Raw genomic sequence first — 19,350 nt, 5'->3', positions numbered from 1 at the left:
TTGGCGCCGTGGCTTAGTTGGTTAAAGCGCCTGTCTAGTAAACAGGAGATCCTGGGTTCGAATCCCAGCGGTGCCTTGCAAATGGCAGCTTGGACCTTTTTGCCCTCCCTTGGACCTGAGGCCCTTACAGTGCCTCTGCCTTTCAAACGACACTGGACACTGCAATTGTGCAGAGACCCGAGGGCCTGTCCTTCCTGCAGAGAGAGAACGCGCTCTCTTACCGTTGGACGGCCACAGACCCGGAAGGTCAGCCTGGGTTTGAATCCGAGCAATGCCTCTGGTTGCGCGCCACAATACAGCCAACGTCGTGCTTTACGGCGAACGGACGGTGAATGGAGACACATAGAAGCTCGAGGACAGCGGGCGGTTTCCCTTGCAAAACAACCCTCTCACCTGCTTTTGAAGGATAGGATCCTAGGCTAACTGGTCCCACCAAGGAGGCGCCGTGGCTTAGCTGGTCAAAGCGCATCCCAGCGGTGCCTTTCCATCAGTGGCTCTCTCTGGCCTCGTTGTTGGATGGGAGATCCCGACGACACTCTGTTTTTGAACCATGCCTAAACTGTGCAAAGACCTGAGGACCTGTCTTTCTGCCTACACAGCGTGCCACTCAGCCGAGCTGGACAGGCACAAATCTGTAAGAAAAGCGCTAAAGCTTTCTTCAATTAAACAAGGAGAAAACAGAACTCATTGCATTTGGAAACAAAGATGAAGTTCATAAGGTAAATGCGTACCTTGACGCTAGGGGTCAAAAAACTAAAAATCAAGTCAAGAATCTTGGTGTGATTCTGATGTCAGACCTCAGTTTCAGTAGCCATGTCAAAGTAGTAACTAAATGGGCATACTATCATCTCAAAAACATTGCAAGAATTAGATGTTTTGTTTCCCGTCAAGACTTGGAGACTTGTTCATGCCTTTATCACCACCCAGCCAGGGCTTCATGGGCGGCAAATGTGGCAGTCTTATGTGGGTCCTAACTGGGCAATTCATGCCAAACACATTTGGACTCCACCTGCCCAAAGGGGTTCAAAGTGGGTTTGTACCCGGGATCCACATGGGGGCCACCCGTGGATGCCCAGATGGGTTTTAAGTGGGATCTGTAAGGGTCTTATGTGGGTCTGAACAGGGCAATACCGTGCCCTTGCAGCACCCCCTCCCCCAATTCATTACAATTAAAAAACCTTCAATAAAGTGTCAAAGCATGCTCAAGGTGGACAATTAACATTTTTATTAAAAAGACAAAAAACAGTCTGCAATACAAAGTCTGTGCAAATGCCATATAAAATTTACATTTTACATTTCAGCTTTTTTTTTTAAGAAATACAGCACAATTACATTAAATTAGAATTAATTACATTAATTATTAGAAATTATTTCCTGATAATTCACTCAGCCCCATGTAATCCAAGATGTTCATATCTTTCTTTCTTTAAGTCGAAAAGAAAGTAAAGTTTTTGATGAGTAGATTTCAGGATTTTTCTCCATATAGTGGACTTCAGTGGGATTAAGGTCAAGGATAAAGGTTTCAAAATTTCAATACAGCTTTCAAAGGGCTTTACAAGTTCCCAGTGACCCTTATTCCTTGGATGGGATGATGTAGAGCCCTTTGAAGCTGCATTGACAATAAAATTTGGAACTTCAACCTTTTGGCTCCCTTCGAAATATGTAGAAAAATCCTGGAATGTTTTCCTCAAAAACCTTTTTGACAGAAAAAGAGACAGACATAAGCATCTTGAATGACAGAGGGGTGAGTGAATTATCAACAGGAAATATTTGTCAGAATTGATCTAAAAACTGAATAAATACAAAACCAACACATATACAAAATTATCAAGACTAACAATTTTATTAGTTTCAGATGTAAATTTAGATTATTGAATTTTCATTACCAGTTATTCAGAGCTCCGAGGTGAAATTTAACTGAAAATGCATTTCTATCTCATCCACATCATTTTAATCCACAATATTCTACTGACTCCCATGGGCTCCAAATACAGTGGTGTCCAAAATTATTAGAACACTAGTATTTTTACCAGCTAAAAAGGATTTTAATTCAGTCATGTTTATCTTTTGCTGTAGTGTTTCAATGGGTAATTTATTTTATATTTCTAAACATTAATTTTGCCATTAAATGTAACAATCCAGTAAGACTTTTGTTTGACAACAGCCAGTGCTCCAAACAGAGATCTGATTTTATCATCATCCATTCTGCACAGAATGACATTACAGTTTTTTTCAATTGTTTACACACAATTTTGAAAACCGGGTTCTTTTTTTCAAAATATAATCACAATTATCCAAATACCACACTCAATTTGCAGAATTCCTAGATTGTTTGCAAAATGACACACTTCAGTCAAAACATACACATTTCAGTCAAAACATATACACATATTTGTGAAAATGCTATTAGTTTTCATTTAACCAACACAGTCCTCAATGATCAGACACTATTGCAGACAGTTTCACACTGCTATGATAAATAAAAAAAACACATTTGTAAAAAAAAAAAAACAACTAATTTTAGGAAATAGCATGTGCTAGATTTTTGGGCAGACATTGTTATGTAAGGGATCATTTCGATGACAAAACAAAATAGTGACAAACCCACAACATTCATCATGATTAGTTTGAGATATAGGGAGAATGTACACAAATAGGCCTACTATAAACTTACCAAGCACTGCACAACACTGATGCTGCAGACTGAATATTTCAAGTATTTATTTCAATTCAAGAAATACAGTATTTCTTACCATAATCAGCTACAGTAATCAACCAACAATGAAATCAATAAAACAAATAAAATCTGTAGACAAATAAAAATTACTGCATGAAGTACATACAGTTTGACTCTGAAAAAAAAGCAACACAAATACTGTAACTATTCCTCATCTCTCCGTCTGGCTGGATCAGGCCATAAGATTTCATCCACATCATTTTTGATGAATACAGGTGAACTCACCTGCTGCCTTTTATAGCACACCTGAGTGCTGCGTTTTCAAATTAGCACATGTGTGCTTCCACACCTTGTGGATGTGTTTATCCAATTTGTTCATTAGTGTGGTCATTGGCAATCCGGGGCTTTGTAATGACAAGGAAGTAACCTCACAATCCTTATCTGTGTCTAAGGTGTCGAAATGTTTGTAGAGTTTTACAAATCACTGTGTGTAAAGTTTTGCAAAAAGAGTGAAGCAGACATTATGTGTAATGGTGTGCAAATCTGTGGCGGTGTTTTGCTCCTTGGAGTAGAATTTTGCAAATTGTGTGGAAATTTTTATTTTAGAGTTTAAACAATCGTAAAAAACTGTAAGAAACAGAACAAACTGAGACAGATTAAATCTAGAAGAACTGTGGCAACGTCTCCAAGATGCTTCAAGAGGCCCACCTGCAAACCTGAAAAACTATCCGCAAGTGCCCTTAGTGCAAAAGCTGCTTTAAACACAGGATGATGGTCACACCAAATGTTGATTTAATTTAGTTAAAAGAAGTTAATTGATAAAGAAAACATTTATGATATTTTTATCAACATTCTCATTTTACAGAATTTGTACACAAGTGAAAAATACTATGAACTTTCCTTTAAAAATAAAATTAATGTTAGTGTGTCTTAACGTTAGAAATTAATACTTACTTCCTCTGAAGATCATGTAGTAGAAGATTTTCATTCCTAAAACTTCTGGATCATAAGGGGGAAACACACACAAGCATTTAATTAAATTAAAATTAATTTGTTTGATAAGACATTATCTACTTACTGACAGACATGGGCTTGCAAAAATGTACTCACCGGCTCACAGCTGATACAAAATCCTGGTTTACGTCTAGTATTCTTCTCCATGGAGTCCAATGATCATGCTTTCACTCAGGTCCTCTCTCTGTCAGATGAGTTCACATAACAGTGTTCTTAGGTTACTCATTTTGAAGTTCTGTCACATTTTGTGAGTTTGATCTTAAAACTAGCATGGGTGCACGATATGACTATATTATTTCACAATAGTAATATAGTTATTTATAATATTGTATTTCATTCAACATACAATCAAAGTAGCAAATTAATGTTACAAACAATAGGACTAATACAAAGGCAAGTTAAGTACATTTAATAATTTTCTCTTTAGTGTTTTGTTGTTTGATTATAATTAAGACCGACTGGTAACGTTAGGCTTAATTATACTGCTGTAACTTTAAAAAGAAAATGCACAGATCCAGTAACTGACACCTAACCTGGTTTGTTAATCTTGAATCAATACATTAGTGACTGTATTTAGGTCAATTGCATCTTAAGTAAACTGTCTGTATTTGACTTTTCAAGTGAGCTGCAGATTTCTTTCACTACATATATTCGGCAAGACATACTAACAAAACACAGTAACACACACTGGTAGGACACTAAGATATGAAATCGCGATTAATTTATCACTTCAGTAAACTGTATATTAATGTAACTAGCCTAACAGTCTATAGAACTCAAAAAGGTACTTACCTTCTGCAGTTTGCATGATCTTTAGCTGCTGGTAAAAGTCCATTTTCACTTTTTTTTGTTGTTGTTGTTGTTGTTGTTGTCAATCTTCATTCCACAACCAAAACTCGCTCAAAATATGAATTAAACAGTCAGACGTAAAATAATCCATTTGAAAGACTTTGCTAGAGGAACGACCGAAACAGACTGCAACAGAAGCCGATCAGCATATTCAAATTTGACCGGGTAACAGCTCCCTACTAGTTATTGGACAGAATAATCAACGGCAGGGATAATCAAACGCTCATTGGCTGTCGCCGGTACGTCATAGATTGCGACTTGCCGTGTTTCCGCCGGTAATGCGTGATAAAGAAACGCACGTCAACTGAGCGATAATGGAATTCGCTATAGCTTTTTCAACGTTTAACAACTTAAATTATGCCCTGCTCACTGATCTATATAATGACTGGATTGCTCATTGCGTTCTAAACTGCCGTTAGGCAGTGAAGCCACCGGAAGTGTTCGATCCGCCATCTTACTATTCCCTACCTGCAGAGAGCACCATTGAGTCACATGTAAATTGCTGACCTAAAATCACCCGATTTGAAGCGTATCTTTCACACAGGATTAGTTTTTAGGATATGTGTATGTAAACTAATTTTTACTTAAGATGTTTTCTGGAATGTTTATGGTCTTTTCGGGCTGGATAAGCGATATATTGAAATCGTTCAGGTGGGTGTATCAACTGCGCACTTACAGAGACGGGTAACTGATCCAACACTAAATATATTTCTTTATGTACCTAATTATGCAGGAAATAATACACAGTACCATATATATCTGGTATTAGTATCTGAAATTGATTCGATTATACAGTAAATAATACAAGTCTCTGTTACTATATTGCTCGTTATATTGAAATTCAAATCTTTGAAATAAAGCTTATGTCTTTATGTCCGTACCATTTGTAGTCAGCGGTGTTCTCCGAGTCATGGTGTGTATTTTTAATGTGCCTGATTGACCAACATCTATTTCAGACTCTTCAGATCAGCAAATTCTGTAATGATTTACTAACATTACCGTTTCCATCTGAGTAAAATGCTGTGTATGTTGAATTAATTATTAATTTAACGAACAAATCATTACCTGCTTCAAAACGAATAACGTTACTGTTAAATATTGTTGAAACATGCAGTTAGTCTACTGTACGAATATAAACAACAAAATGACATAAACCGTGAATAACTGTACTGAGATCGTAAGATGTTTGTTTATCTGATGTACGCGACTGTAATGTAGGCTATGAACGTACATTTTTAATAAGCAGAGGGAATTCCCAACATTAACCGTTTACATGCTTAGGACGTTTGCATTGTGAAAATGTACAATGAGACTTCAGTTATAAAAACACTGACTTGTTATGTGATGTTTTCTCAATAAAATCGTATAGTTTCCTATTCATTCAATGGAATGTATACGAATACTAGGGAATACTAATATGGCGGCGCGGTGGCTTCACTTTTATGACGTCATGAGCAATCCAGTTCTCTATTATAGATCAGTGGCCCTGCTCCCCACACTAAATTATCATCCTACTGTATATTCCACCAGAGAGGACTGCAAATGTATTGTCATTTGGACTTCTGTGCTATTGTTTTTTGACACGACTTCTTCAAACAAATTATACACTCACTCTTTATTGGTTAATTTGTTCTTTATAAAAATAAACGATTTTTAATGCAATACATTTTTATTGCATGGTTACGTGATTTGTGGATTTTTAGACTGATTTTCTATTTTATATATATTCTACTTCTGTTTTATATAAAATTACAGAGTTTTAAAGTAAAATACACCTAAATATAAAACTAATAAGATTTTCTTTCAAATTAAAAAAAGAAAATTAAACTGTTAGTATGGACATAAATCTTAATGAGCTACATTATTTAATTACAGATTGTTTTTGTAATTTATGCCAATGTGTAAGTAATTTAAGAAAACAGAAAAAATACTGTAAAAAATACAATATTTTTTGTATAGAAAAATTTGAATTCCTGGAGTTTGTCATTAATGGAATAATACTTAAAATAACAATTTTAATTAATTTACAGATATTGTTTGTAATTTTACAAAGTTTTTAACATAATTTAAGATAACAAAAAATACTGTAAAAATGTCCTGTATAAAAAAGAAAAAATACTGTAATTTGTCTTTAATGATATAGGACCTAAAATAACAGTCAAGTTGTTAGTTTACAGATGTTGTTAGTAATATTACAAAGTTTTGAATTTAATTTGAAATAACAGAAAACTACTATAAAAAAGTTAATTATTTTCTGTAAAATTAGTTTGTTTGTTTTTTTTTTAACAGTGCAGTTGCCAAAGTGAGATATGAGCTAAAATGACCAGATCCTGCCGTGAGCTATATAGGAGACATCTTGTATGTACATATAGGGCTTATATGTGGATATAAAGAAGCAATACAGGAGACCTATGTGGCTTATATACGCATCATAGACTGTAAAAAATATGGACAACACCTCTCCGCTTCTTTCCACTATAGAAAAGTGAAGCCAAAACAGCTCAATATGGCCCCTACTATCTTGGGGGAAGTTACGTCATTTGGAGCCAGAGCATGCGCAGTAGAGGTTCGTTTGGAGCCAGAGCATGCGCAGTAGAGTCGTGAGGCGGAGCCGCGGTGTCAAAGTCCTGCCCAAACTCCCGCAGACCCAATCGCACGATCACAATCATGACACCACACCCCCTTTTTATAGCATCAAATAACTACTTAAAAGCAAACTTATTAGAAAAACGAACACCTGAGCAGGAATCAGCATTATAAGAACTACCTCACACGATGGAAATCACCTTTGGAAAAAAAAATATTTGCTGTGTAATTCGATTATTTAGTTTGGCTCTCGTCCCATTAGATACATGGAGAGGGCGGGGTTTATGACCTATACTGCAGCCAGCCACTGGGGGGCGATCGAAAACTTTTGGCTTCACTTTTCAGGACACCTACGGCACGCCTGATACGCATATAAGCAGAATATATATTATCATATATGTGCATATATACTGCATATAGGTTTCATATATGCACATATATCCTCATATAGATTCTTTCCATGTGGGGTGTGGTGGTGTATGTATTTCCAGTAAACTCTGATCATACTCTAGATCTTGACATCTCTGATGTCTTGTCTAGTGTCTTTAACAGTTTTAGTATGTGTTTCATCTGTAGTGTCATGGTCAGGGATTGCAGGTGCATCAGTGCCTAATGAAGCAATATTTTGTTCAATTTAAATGACAAAGTCATTGTGTGTTGTAACTGTAATTTGAGGAAGTTCAAGCAGAGCATCCACAATATCATCATTAGATCTGCTGTGTTTTACATCTACATGTGTCTGGATAATCATATTGCCTATGTTTGCTTTAAAAATTTTGCCAGAGGTTGATTTCAGTGTCAGATTTCTAATTAGTTTTAACTTCAATTGCAGTTAATTTGAATTGGGTTTGAGTATTTTTGTACTGGTTAGTGACATGTTTCCAATAACGTGTTTTAGTGGGCATATGTAAGTGCTTTTTACTTGTGCGCCAATTATTTCACAGTTTTCAGTGTGGAAAGTTGTTGTGGGAACAAAGACTGCAGTGCCTTTAGATGAAATGGATGTGATCACAGTGTCTTTTGTTGAACTGAGACATGGTTTATTGTTGAATTTTCTCACCGAGATGTTGGACATGTTATACCATTGTCCAATGTTGATGCAGTGTTCCCCCCAGATTGTGACTTCTGCTGAGGATGTCTTGTCAGCTACTGTGTAAGTGTTTTTCTCAAGAAAAGTTCCACCCCTTATTATGTTGTGTCCCTCGCTGAAACCTATTGAAATACAGACATTTACACAAATTAGTACAATACAGTACATTAAAGCTGGATATTACCATTTAAGTAATGATACGTTTATTTCAGATATTTATGGATATTTAAATGTAATGTTTTTTTTGTTGTTGTTGTTGTCTAAATAATAGACATACACTAAGATATTTTTTCAAAATCAGATGACAGATGTGTATTACAGCCTCAGTTAACTGCTCTATTAAAGTGTGAAATCTGTCACCAGCTGGGCCGGTGTGAATATGCAAGAGTTCAGAAGCAAAAGCCTCTAAATCCATCTGACTTTTTTATTTTTTTATTTATTTTTTTTATATAAATATTTCTATCAGGCTCTTATTGTCACAAATCGCGCCTCTGTGGCTCCACCCAATCAGCACCAGCGGGAACCATCTCCCGAATACTGACTGTGAACTCCATTTCCCATAATCCCCGTACCTGGGCTGATTACCTACTACAGGTGTCTGCCATTACTCTCAGACTATTTAAGACTGGTCTCTCCTTATGAACTTCGCGAAGTCTTGTTTTGCCTGGCGAACATTCTGAGCGTTTATCCTGTTACCCTGTTTCCCTGTTTTTGAATTGGACTGTTTACTCGACTTTGATTCTGATCTGCCTGCCTATTGAACCTCCCGCCTGTCTCTTGGAACTTTCTGTCTGCCTGTTGCCTGTCTGACGTTTATGCTTGTGCCCCGTTTACGCTCTCGGATCTGCCTTCGTTGTTCTGTTTGCCATTGTCTGACCCAAGCCTGTCTGTTTATTCTTATTCTCTCAATAAAGCTGCACATGGATCCCAACCTGCCTGAGCGTTCGTCACAGAAGACTTCGCCCCACACAGATCCAGCGGCGCTACATCAATTGTCAGCTGAATTGACCACGCAAGCTTCAGTATTGGCCGTGCATCAACAGCAACTAACCCGGCTTACCACTCTCACTGAGGAACTGGTACAAGCGCTTCAAGCCCTTTCGCATGCCTTCTCACGAGAACCCCGCGCCATCACCCAGCCAACCTCCCGCCGCTGCCGTCATCCATACAGCGCCTGTCACGGCCAGCCCTCGCCTGGCGTTTCCTGAAAAATTCAACGGTTCACCGGATAAATGTAAGGGATTCTTACTGCAATGTTCAATGTTTGTTAACCAGCAACCCTCACTATATCCGACAGATCACAGCCGCATCGCTTTTGTCTGCTCACTTCTCACTGGACAAGCTTTAGAATGGGCCACAGCCGTATGGAGTGAGGATGGTAACCAGCTTCCCACCTTCACTGAGTTTCTGCGACGCTTCAGGGAGGTCTTCGAACATCCCACGGGGGGTAAGGAGGTCGGTGATCTGCTACTCTCTTTGCGTCAAGGAAGAAACTCTGCTTCCGAGTATGCTCTCAGCTTTCGCACGCTCGCCGCCCAGACAGGTTGGTCCTTTAAAGCTGTTATTTCGCAAGGGATTAAATCCGGACTTACAAACCGAGCTGGCCTGCCGCGACGAGGGAAAATCACTTGATCAGTTCATCGAAATGGCCATCCGAGTGGATAACATCGCTAAAGTGCGGCGCCCTCCGCGGCAATCCATCCCTACAGCTCCAGCTTCACCTGAAACCGAACCCATGCAACTCGGTTACACCCATCTCAGCGTGGAGGAAAGGGAGAGAAGGATTCATCATCACTTGTGTCTGTACTGTGGAAATCCCGGTCATATGAGAGTCAACTGCCCGACTCGACCTTCTCGCAAACCTACTATGGTGAGTCAACCATCCTGTCTATCCAATAATTTTGAACTCCCAGTCTCCATAGCACTAAACGGAAAGAAAATAACCACCACAGCCCTTATAGACTCAGGGGCTGCAGGAAACTTTATTGATAAAGGCTTTGCAGAAACTCATAATGTTCCTCTTGTCTCTTGTGACATGCATGTGGCGGTTGCAGCACTAGACGGCCGTCCTCTGGGTCCGGGCCAAATTCACTTCACCACTCAAGACATTCCTCTCACCATAGGAGCCTTTCACACCGAGAAGATACGTCTCTTTGTTTTTCAATCACCCAAAAATCCCATCATCCTGGGTCTCCCGTGGCTAGAACTTCACAACCCAAACATCTCTTGGTCGGAGAAACAAGTCGTTCAATGGTCCAGGTTCTGCCAACACCACTGCCTGAACCAACCCATCAAACTCAAACCCCAGGAAACGTCAACTCCTCCTCAGATCCCGGATTATTACCAAGACTTAACTGAGGCCTTCAGCAAAAGCAAAGCATCTCAACTACCACCTCACCGTCCCACGGATTGTGCAATTGAACTCATGGCAAACACCATTCCACCCAAGGGAAGGGTCTTTCCGTTGTCACAGCCTGAATCTGAAGCCATGAAGTCGTATATTGAGGAGGAACTATCCAAGGGATTTATTCGTCCATCCACTTCCCCTGCGTCCGCAGGATTTTTCTTCGTCAAGAAAAAGGACGGAGGGTTGAGACCCTGCATCGACTACCGAGGCCTGAACGACATCACCATTAAATACCGTTATCCATTACCGCTGGTTCCTGCCGCCCTTGAACAGCTCCGCAAAGCCAAGGTATTCACCAAACTCGACCTACGTAGTGCCTATAATCTCATCCGGATCCGGGAGGGGGATGAATGGAAAACTGCCTTCTCCACCACGTCTGGGCACTACGAATACCGGGTTATGCCCTTCGAGTTATCCAACAGTCCAAGTGTCTTTCAGGCCTTCATTAACGACGTATTCAGGGACATGCTTAACCGCAACGTAATTGTCTATATTGACGACATTCTCGTTTATTCTGAAACCTTGGAAGAACACGTCAACCATGTCCGAAAGGTCCTCCAACGTCTGATCTCCCATCAGTTATATGCCAAAGCAGAAAAATGTGAATTCCACCAAGAGACAATCTCCTTCCTGGGATACATAATCAGCGCCGGCGGGGTAGCGATGGACGATAAAAAGGTCCAGTCTGTCCTTAACTGGGCTCAACCCACTACACTCAAGGAGCTGCAGCGGTTCCTGGGGTTTGCCAACTTTTACCGCAGGTTCATTCGGAACTTCAGCACTGTGGCGGCACCCCTTACCACGCTTACTAAAGGTGGACGACAACGACTATCTTGGACTCCAGAGGCAACCAAGGCATTCAAAAACCTAAAGGAGAGATTCACCACAGCCCCGATTCTGCACCATCCTGACCCGGATCAAGAATTCATCGTCGAGGTAGACGCTTCCAATACAGGTATCGGAGCCATTCTTTCTCAACGTCACGGCGAACCTCCAAAGCTGCATCCTTGTGCCTTCTACTCCCGTAAACTCAATTCAGCCGAAAGAAACTACGATGTGGGCAATCGGGAGCTTCTGGCTATGAAAGCGGCTCTAGAAGAATGGAGACATTGGCTGGAGGGCACCAAACGTCCATTCACGATACTCACGGATCACAGGAACCTCGAATACCTCAGGTCAGCCAAAAGACTCAACTATCGACAGGCTCGTTGGGCACTTTTCTTCACCCGCTTCAACTTTTCTGTTACATACAGACCAGGTTCTCGAAATGTTAAGGCAGACGCTCTGTCCCGGATGTATGAGTCACCCACTTCTCCAGTTACCAACGAATCCATCATCCCCTCTGCTCTCATCCTTGCACCTGTCCAATGGGACCTCATGACCGAAATTTCTGAAGCTCAGGTCAACGATCCTCCTCCCGATGATTGCCCAGCGGACCGCTCCTATGTTCCCCAAACTCTCCGTCAGAGGGTCATCGACCAGGTTCACACGTCTCTTACCTCAGGTCACCCAGGTATCGCAGCAACGGTACAACTCCTCAATAACCGGTTCTGGTGGCCATCCCTACGAACTGATGCCATTAAATACGTTCAAGAATGTCAAGTATGTAACAGGACCAAACCATCTCACCGTCTGCCAGCCGGACTCCTGCAACCTCTACCCATACCACAACGCCCCTGGTCTCACATCGCTCTCGACTTCATCACCGACCTACCTGCCTCCCGAGGTAACACCACTATACTCACCGTTATTGACCGGTTCTCAAAATGTTGTCGACTAATTCCTCTCCCTAAGTTACCCACAGCACTAGAAACCTCAGAGAGTCTCTGCCAGAACGTATTCCGGTTCTACGGACTTCCAGAGGACATTGTGTCAGACCGAGGACCACAATTCACTTCTCGAGTATGGTCTGCCTTCTGCAGGATGCTCAACATTAACGTCAGTTTGACCTCAGGGTACCACCCACAAGCCAATGGGCAAACCGAACGCCTCAACCAGGAGTTAATCCGGTTCCTCCGATCATACTGCCATCACAATCAGCCAGACTGGAGTCGATTTCTGATGTGGGCCGAATACGCTCAAAATTCTCTACGTAAGCCTGCCACTAATCTCACTCCCTTTCAGTGTGTACTTGGTTTCCAACCACCACTATTTCCCTGGTCCGGGGAGCCCTCAGAGCTCCCTGCCGTCAACGACTGGCTCGAACGCAGTGAGGCTACATAGAATGAGGCACATGTTCACCTTCAACACGCTGTCAGGCGCACCAAGGAGCAGGCCGATCGACATCGACGCCCTCATCCCGACTATCACCCAGGTCAATGGGTGTGGCTCTCTACACGGGATCTTCGCCTCCGACAACCCTGCAAGAAACTCAGTCCCAGGTACGTGGGTCCTTTCCAAATCTCAAGACAAATTACTCCAGTATCATTTCGCTTAGCACTACCATCTGAGTATCGTATCTCACCCACTTTTCATGTGTCCCTGCTCAAGCCCGCTGGTGAACCTAGAGGGGTGGAGGACCAGGAGGAGGCCGGTGACCAGAGAGCACCTCCCATCATCATCGACGGCGAGGAGGTCTACCGAGTCAGGGAAATTCTGGACTCTCGCCGCCGGGGCGGATCACTGCAATATCTCGTGGACTGGGAGGGGTATGGTCCAGAGGAACGATCCTGGGTCAATGCCAGTGACATTCTGGATCCCTCACTCACTAGAGACTTCCACGACTCACATCCTGAACGACCTGCCCCTAGACCCCGCGGTAGACCCCGGCGGCGGATACCTCCTCGTGTCAGGAGCCACTCGCAGGGAGGGGGCTCTGTCACAAATCGCGCCTCTGTGGCTCCACCCGATCAGCACCAGCGGGAACCATCTCCCGAATACTGACTGTGAACTCTATTTCCCATAATCCCCGTACCTGGGCTGATTACCTACTACAGGTGTCTGCCATTACTCTCAAGACTATTTAAGACTGGTCTCTCCTTATGAACTTCGCGAAGTCTTGTTTTGCCTGGCGAACATTCTGAGCGTTTATCCTGTTACCCTGTTTCCCTGTTTTTGAATTGGACTGTTTACTCGACTTTGATTCTGATCTGCCTGCCTATTGAACCTCCCGCCTGTCTCTTGGAACTTTCTGTCTGCCTGTTGCCTGTCTGACGTTTATGCTTGTGCCCCGTTTACGCTCTCGGATCTGCCTTCGTTGTTCTGTTTGCCATTGTCTGACCCAAGCCTGTCTGTTTATTCTTATTCTCTCAATAAAGCTGCACATGGATCCCAACCTGCCTGAGCGTTCGTCACACTTATGTATAGGTTTCTACTAAAGTACCAGTACTGATTGAGCGGAGGCTGTGATTTACAGTATACATGGGGGGGGGGTACTCTAGGTTCGGGCCATTCCTCGGAGCCCTTCCCTGGACAGCACGCCAAACATGCTTACATACTCCAGCTAATTATATGTAAGTGGGAACTCGTGAAATTCGATGTAATTATTAATTTGAGTGGCAATGTAAACGGGAGATTAATATCAAGTGATGTGGGAGCATGATCTGAAATAACTATTGGATGATAACTACTAGCAATAACCAAATGCAGCAATTTATTATCAATCAGAAAAAAGTTGATTCGAGAAAAACTTTGATGTGGAGGAGAAAAAAAAGAAAATACTTTACTTTGGGGATTCCTAAACCTCCAGGGGTCTGAAATTCCTAAACATGGAGAGCAATTAAGTATTACTTTGGCAGATTTTGATAAACTGATTTGTTTGGGTGATGACCTATCAAGATTGGTGTCTTGCACCTAGATTAGATTTCTAAAAACACTCTTGTCAATTTTATACATTTCTAAAGGTAAGCAATAACAGTCCTCCAGTCATTTGTATAGATTTCAAAAAATGTATTATAACAAAGTGGCTGAAGAAACTATTGCAACATTGGCTAATAAAAGATTTGAACATAAAAAAAGCTATTTACCGACAATGTGTTTTTCAGAGAACTCAAACACTGCTTTGCCCATGCCTTTACAAGAGGTCCATTTTCATAGTTGGTCAGGAGACATGCAACAGTATAGAGCTGATTAATGTTTCCGAAAAGACGTAAAGGAATCTCGGTGTCAAAGAACTTGTGTTCCTTAACACGGCGTATGAGGTGCTCAACGTGCACTCTAAGGCGTGCAATTGCTTGGGTCTCCCTAACCTCACAGGCAGACATCTGGGATCTTCCACAGAGAAATGCTGGCCTATAGATCTTGCAAGGCACAAAGTCCTCAACAAGGAAACCTCGGTCAACCATGATGGCCATTCAAGGTCTCAAAAGGGAGAGAATTCCAGACTCGCATGATCTGTTTGTCACTGATGGAACCAGCATACAGTGGAGAGATAAATGTGACTGCCCCATGAGGAGCCACTCCAAGCAGGCCTTTGAGAGTACAGTGGGACTTGTACGCCGAGAATGTTTCACTTTGGAGAAGAGGTGATGTAGAGCACTGACACCTCAGCTCTGTGCAGTCCAGGATGACTGTAGTGTCTGCATAGTCCTCAAACTCAGCTGGCAGATGTTCCCTTATTTTCTCCTCAGGTATCCAGATTCTCACAGACCCTAGCACAGTGTACAGAAAGTTGCTCCATGTTGTGATGATCTGACTGACTGTGGACTGGTGGACTCCATACCGGTCAGCAAGGTCACGCTGTTTTGAACCCAGTGCGAGGTAGTTGAGGAACATAAACATCTCATCAATGGGCTGCAGGGAATGAGTCTGTTCAAAATAAATACATTTGCATTATGTTTCTCTCAACTTCCATAAGCCCAAATCTTTATTAAGTTGTATTGTATAGTCCTACTTACCACAGTGGAGCTTGATTCTGTACAGGTGCCTCTCTGTGCTTGAGTCACACTGACCATATATGGCAGTGATGGCTCTATTAAGGCCCAGAATCTCCTCAGAAGGTCATAGGATGAAAATCTAAATGAAAACAATTAAGACATTAGTTTTTAAATCTTACAATAGTGTATACTATAAAATTACTTGAAAGCATTTCAAATATAACTTCAAATATACATATTAGCCTTCATGTTTCTCACACACACACACACACACACACACACACACACACACATGTTGGGTTTACATGTTTTATGGGGACATTCCATAGGAGTAATGGTTTTTATACTGTACAAACCATATTTTCTATCGCCCTACACCTACCCTACACCTAAACCTAGCCCTCACAGGAGATTGTGCACACTTTTACTTCAAAAAAACTCATTGTGCATGATTTATAAGCCTGTTTCCTCATGGGGACCTGAGAAATGTCCCCACAAGGTCAAAATCTACTGGTATTCCTATCCTTGTGGGGACATTTGGTCCCCACAACGTGATGAATACTAGGTACACACACACACACACACACACACACACACATACATACATATATAGTATGTGGTAATACGTGGTAAAAAACTTCACCCTCTCGCACAAATATGGTTGTTCGTCAATCAAGCAACTATTATATTCAGTACAGCTCCACTGCCCATTTCTGAGGAGGCCAGAAGAGCAGCGAAAGAGGCCCTCTATCCACCTTCCCCACGCAAGACTGGTGAAGAAGAGGACATCTTCACAAACAGGAGCTACCTGAGTCTCCAGGGGCAGATAGAAAAAGTGAGTGACTTTAAAAGCATAATTGAATATCTAACACAGTTATCCTGATTTACTTACTATAGGCAACTGTAAGCTATAAGGGGCTTTCCACTGGAGGGACAGGTTCATAGTTCCCTTAACTACTGGTGGGCATACTTACTGTTTAGCATGTTCAACCCGCAAGAACAGAGGATAATTTTAGGGTCAGAACAAGGTCTAAACCTATTGCATGCCATAAGAAACACCGACACAGAATTTCAAAAAGTTTTAAAAGATGTAAACTAACTTATAACTTATTATAACCGAGCTCCCATAACTACCCAGTGCAAAAGCCCCTATTGTCCTTGAGTTTCTCAATCATGATAATGAAGTCTGCTAACAACCTTATCTGACATACACAATTTAGGTGAATTAATCTTGAATGGGAATACATTAGAAGTAATACACAAAATATTTAGTGTTAAGGGATTGCCAGACCAGGATTGATGCCCTACTTACACTACACCCTATAAGTATGTACTCATTTGGTGAAGAAAAAGTACACACTCAAAAGTGTAGAAGTAGAAGTAGAAGAGCATGCAAGCTTTGGGACATACCATCACGTCACACAACTGTGTCTTAAACTGGCCTGTCAATTGTCTTGACACAGTTAACATCCTCCACATTTAATTTAATTTAACATCCTACAGTATTGGAGAAAAATATTAAATATTAAATATTTTTTACCATGTTAAATGTTGATTATTAGTAACTTAAACCCCTTTTTCTAAACATCTCTACTTAACTGCCGGTCATGCACAACCGCCATGCTTGTAGTTTCTTAAATGCGTTTTATTTGTGTTTGTAGTTCTGGACCAAGTCCTTTACCGAAGAGCAATGGATTGTGGGCAATATTATCCACACTTCCAAAAAATGGACCTGAAGTAGTAGACCATCCTGGGATTTTGGCATACCCTTTTCATCATACTATACTTTGGGACTCAATTATTGTAATTTTACATACTATTTAGGACAAAGAGTATAAACATTAGGACGCAGGGTGAAAATGATTCTTACCTGCATTGTCCTCACCCTTGTGTCATTTTTCAGTAGCGGCCAGGTTGACCAGATCACAGGTACCCATCCTGGACCTTCGTATGAGATGCGGGTCCACGCTGTTTGACATGGCACTGTGGAGAGAAGAGGCCTTACGTGAACTCTATGTTGGGGACTTGGTGGAGTCACCCACCTTAAGTCCACCATAACACAGAACGGCAAAAATAAATTTGTCTCATCTAACTACACAACTGTCAAGGTACACAATTTATGCTGCACGTCACATCCATAAAGATCAGAGATACCCAAACTCAGACCTGGAGGGAAGGTATCCTGCAGAGTTTAGCACCAACTTGCCAAAACACCAGCTGGGAAGTTTCTAGTATGCCTAGTAAGAGCTTGACTAGCTGGTGTGTCTAATTGAAGATGGAGCTAAATTCTACAGGACACTGGCCCACCACGACCGAGTCTGGGCATCCCTGACACAGAAATTCAGAATAGGTTTGCTCATTTTGACTGGTTCACCCAGTGGTTTTCCAAGCTGTCCTGGAGGCACCACTGATCTGCACATTTTGTATGTCTCCCTTATTTAACACTCCTGGTTCAGATCATCAGCTCATTAGGGGAGACTGCAAGACCTGAATTGGATGTGTCTGATAATGGAGACATGCAAAATGTGCCAAGCAGTGGGTCCCCAAAACCACTAAGCTAAACTGGCAGGACACTGGCCCTCCAAGACCAAGTTTGGGCACCCCTGAGATATACATACACAGTACTATGCAAAAGCTTTAGGCCACAAGTATTTTCACCAACTGTTATTATTTAACTCTTTTTTGTCCTTTCCTATTCCATATACCTTCTATGTAGATATCAGAGAACAATTTAAAATATTTTCTCAATGCATTCTATGGCACCTTTTAAAGTTTTGCTCTAAGAGTATTTCACAAATCATTTTTGCAAAGGACTCCTAAGTTACTAATACCAAATCATAAATGGTGTCAGAGCACTCTGCCTCAGAATGTAAACATTTTAGAAATACGTTGCATTTATTTACACAAGTTTTTCCATGCATCTTTTTTTGTTTTGGTGGTTATACCAACTTTTCATTATATCCTTGCTTTCATTAACACATTGGGCAAGAAGTAACAGCTGTTCTTGCGTCCAGTTTGGTTTTCTTTTGCATTTGCATATATTACTACCGGTAATGATCATTCTGCTCTGTTTATATGCATATCTATACCTGATTGAAGATCATCAGTTAGGAAAAGAGATGAATGAACTGAACTAATGGGCTGATGATCTCAATCAGGAGTGTTAAATAAGGAAGACATGTAAAATGTACAGAGCAGGGGTACCCCAAAACAAGAATTGAGAACAACCTCTAAGTAAGAAATATCACTTTACATTTCCAAACATTCATTTTGCAATTAATAGTAATAATCCAGTGAGATTTTTGTCTGACAAAAGCCAGTGTTTCACACAGAGATCTGATCATATCATCGTCCAGTCTGTCTAGAATGACATGAAGAAACAGATCAAACTGAGACAAAATCCAGAACCATACTTCAAGAAACCTACCTGATTGAAAACCTATACACAAGTGCACCTGGAGCAAAAGTTTTTTTAAACACAAAGGATGGTCACACCAAATGGTGTAGCACCCCCAGAGCCAGAAGAAAGTGTGGCATCTTTAGATGGAGACAACACTTTATGCATGACTGTAGATGATTTGTTTAATTCTTTTCCCTGCAGTGTTGCTATGGCAACTAGTAAATACCGTGAATTTGGTTATGCTAGCATGTGTGGAAATATTTGATCCACGCATGTTAATTCGCGTTGTGCCCCACTCACCCATAGTCAACAAAAAATGAATTGCACGAAATTGTTCGACACTTGAAGTTGCAAAAAGAAGAGTAAGTTTTGAATTAATAATACATTTAAGTAAATGTAATACTGTTTGGAGGACTATATTTTTGATCCTCTCTTCGTCCAAGTTCATGTTTTGAGGGTGAAGGCATGGTTTTTAGTTTAAGGATATATTTTAGTTTTGAATCATTTCAGGTA

General features: G+C 41.1%; 2 long non-coding RNA genes and 1 other non-coding gene across 3 annotated transcripts in view; 2 read left to right on the top strand and 1 right to left on the bottom strand.

Moving 5' to 3' along the window:
• The window catches only part of LOC141313332 (uncharacterized), an 88,497-nt gene that overhangs the window by 45,176 nt on the left and 23,971 nt on the right, over positions 1-19,350 (top strand). The gene's annotated exons all lie outside the window — the stretch shown is intronic.
• Positions 3-76, top strand: trnat-agu (transfer RNA threonine (anticodon AGU)). The gene has a single exon. It is a non-coding gene; the product is annotated as a tRNA-Thr (tRNA).
• LOC141313320 (uncharacterized) lies at positions 2,558-3,970 on the bottom strand. Its single transcript, XR_012349406.1, has 3 exons — positions 3,788-3,970; positions 3,632-3,676; positions 2,558-3,401 (listed from the first exon to the last, which is right to left on the bottom strand). It is a non-coding gene; the product is annotated as an uncharacterized lncRNA (long non-coding RNA).

This window comes from Garra rufa, unplaced genomic scaffold (genome assembly GCF_049309525.1).
Source record: "Garra rufa unplaced genomic scaffold, GarRuf1.0 hap1_unplaced_007, whole genome shotgun sequence".
In the NCBI taxonomy this organism is placed as follows: domain Eukaryota; kingdom Metazoa; phylum Chordata; class Actinopteri; order Cypriniformes; family Cyprinidae; genus Garra; species Garra rufa.
The sequence above is the reverse complement of the archived record's forward strand: the minus strand, read 5'-3'. Positions and strand labels throughout refer to the sequence as shown.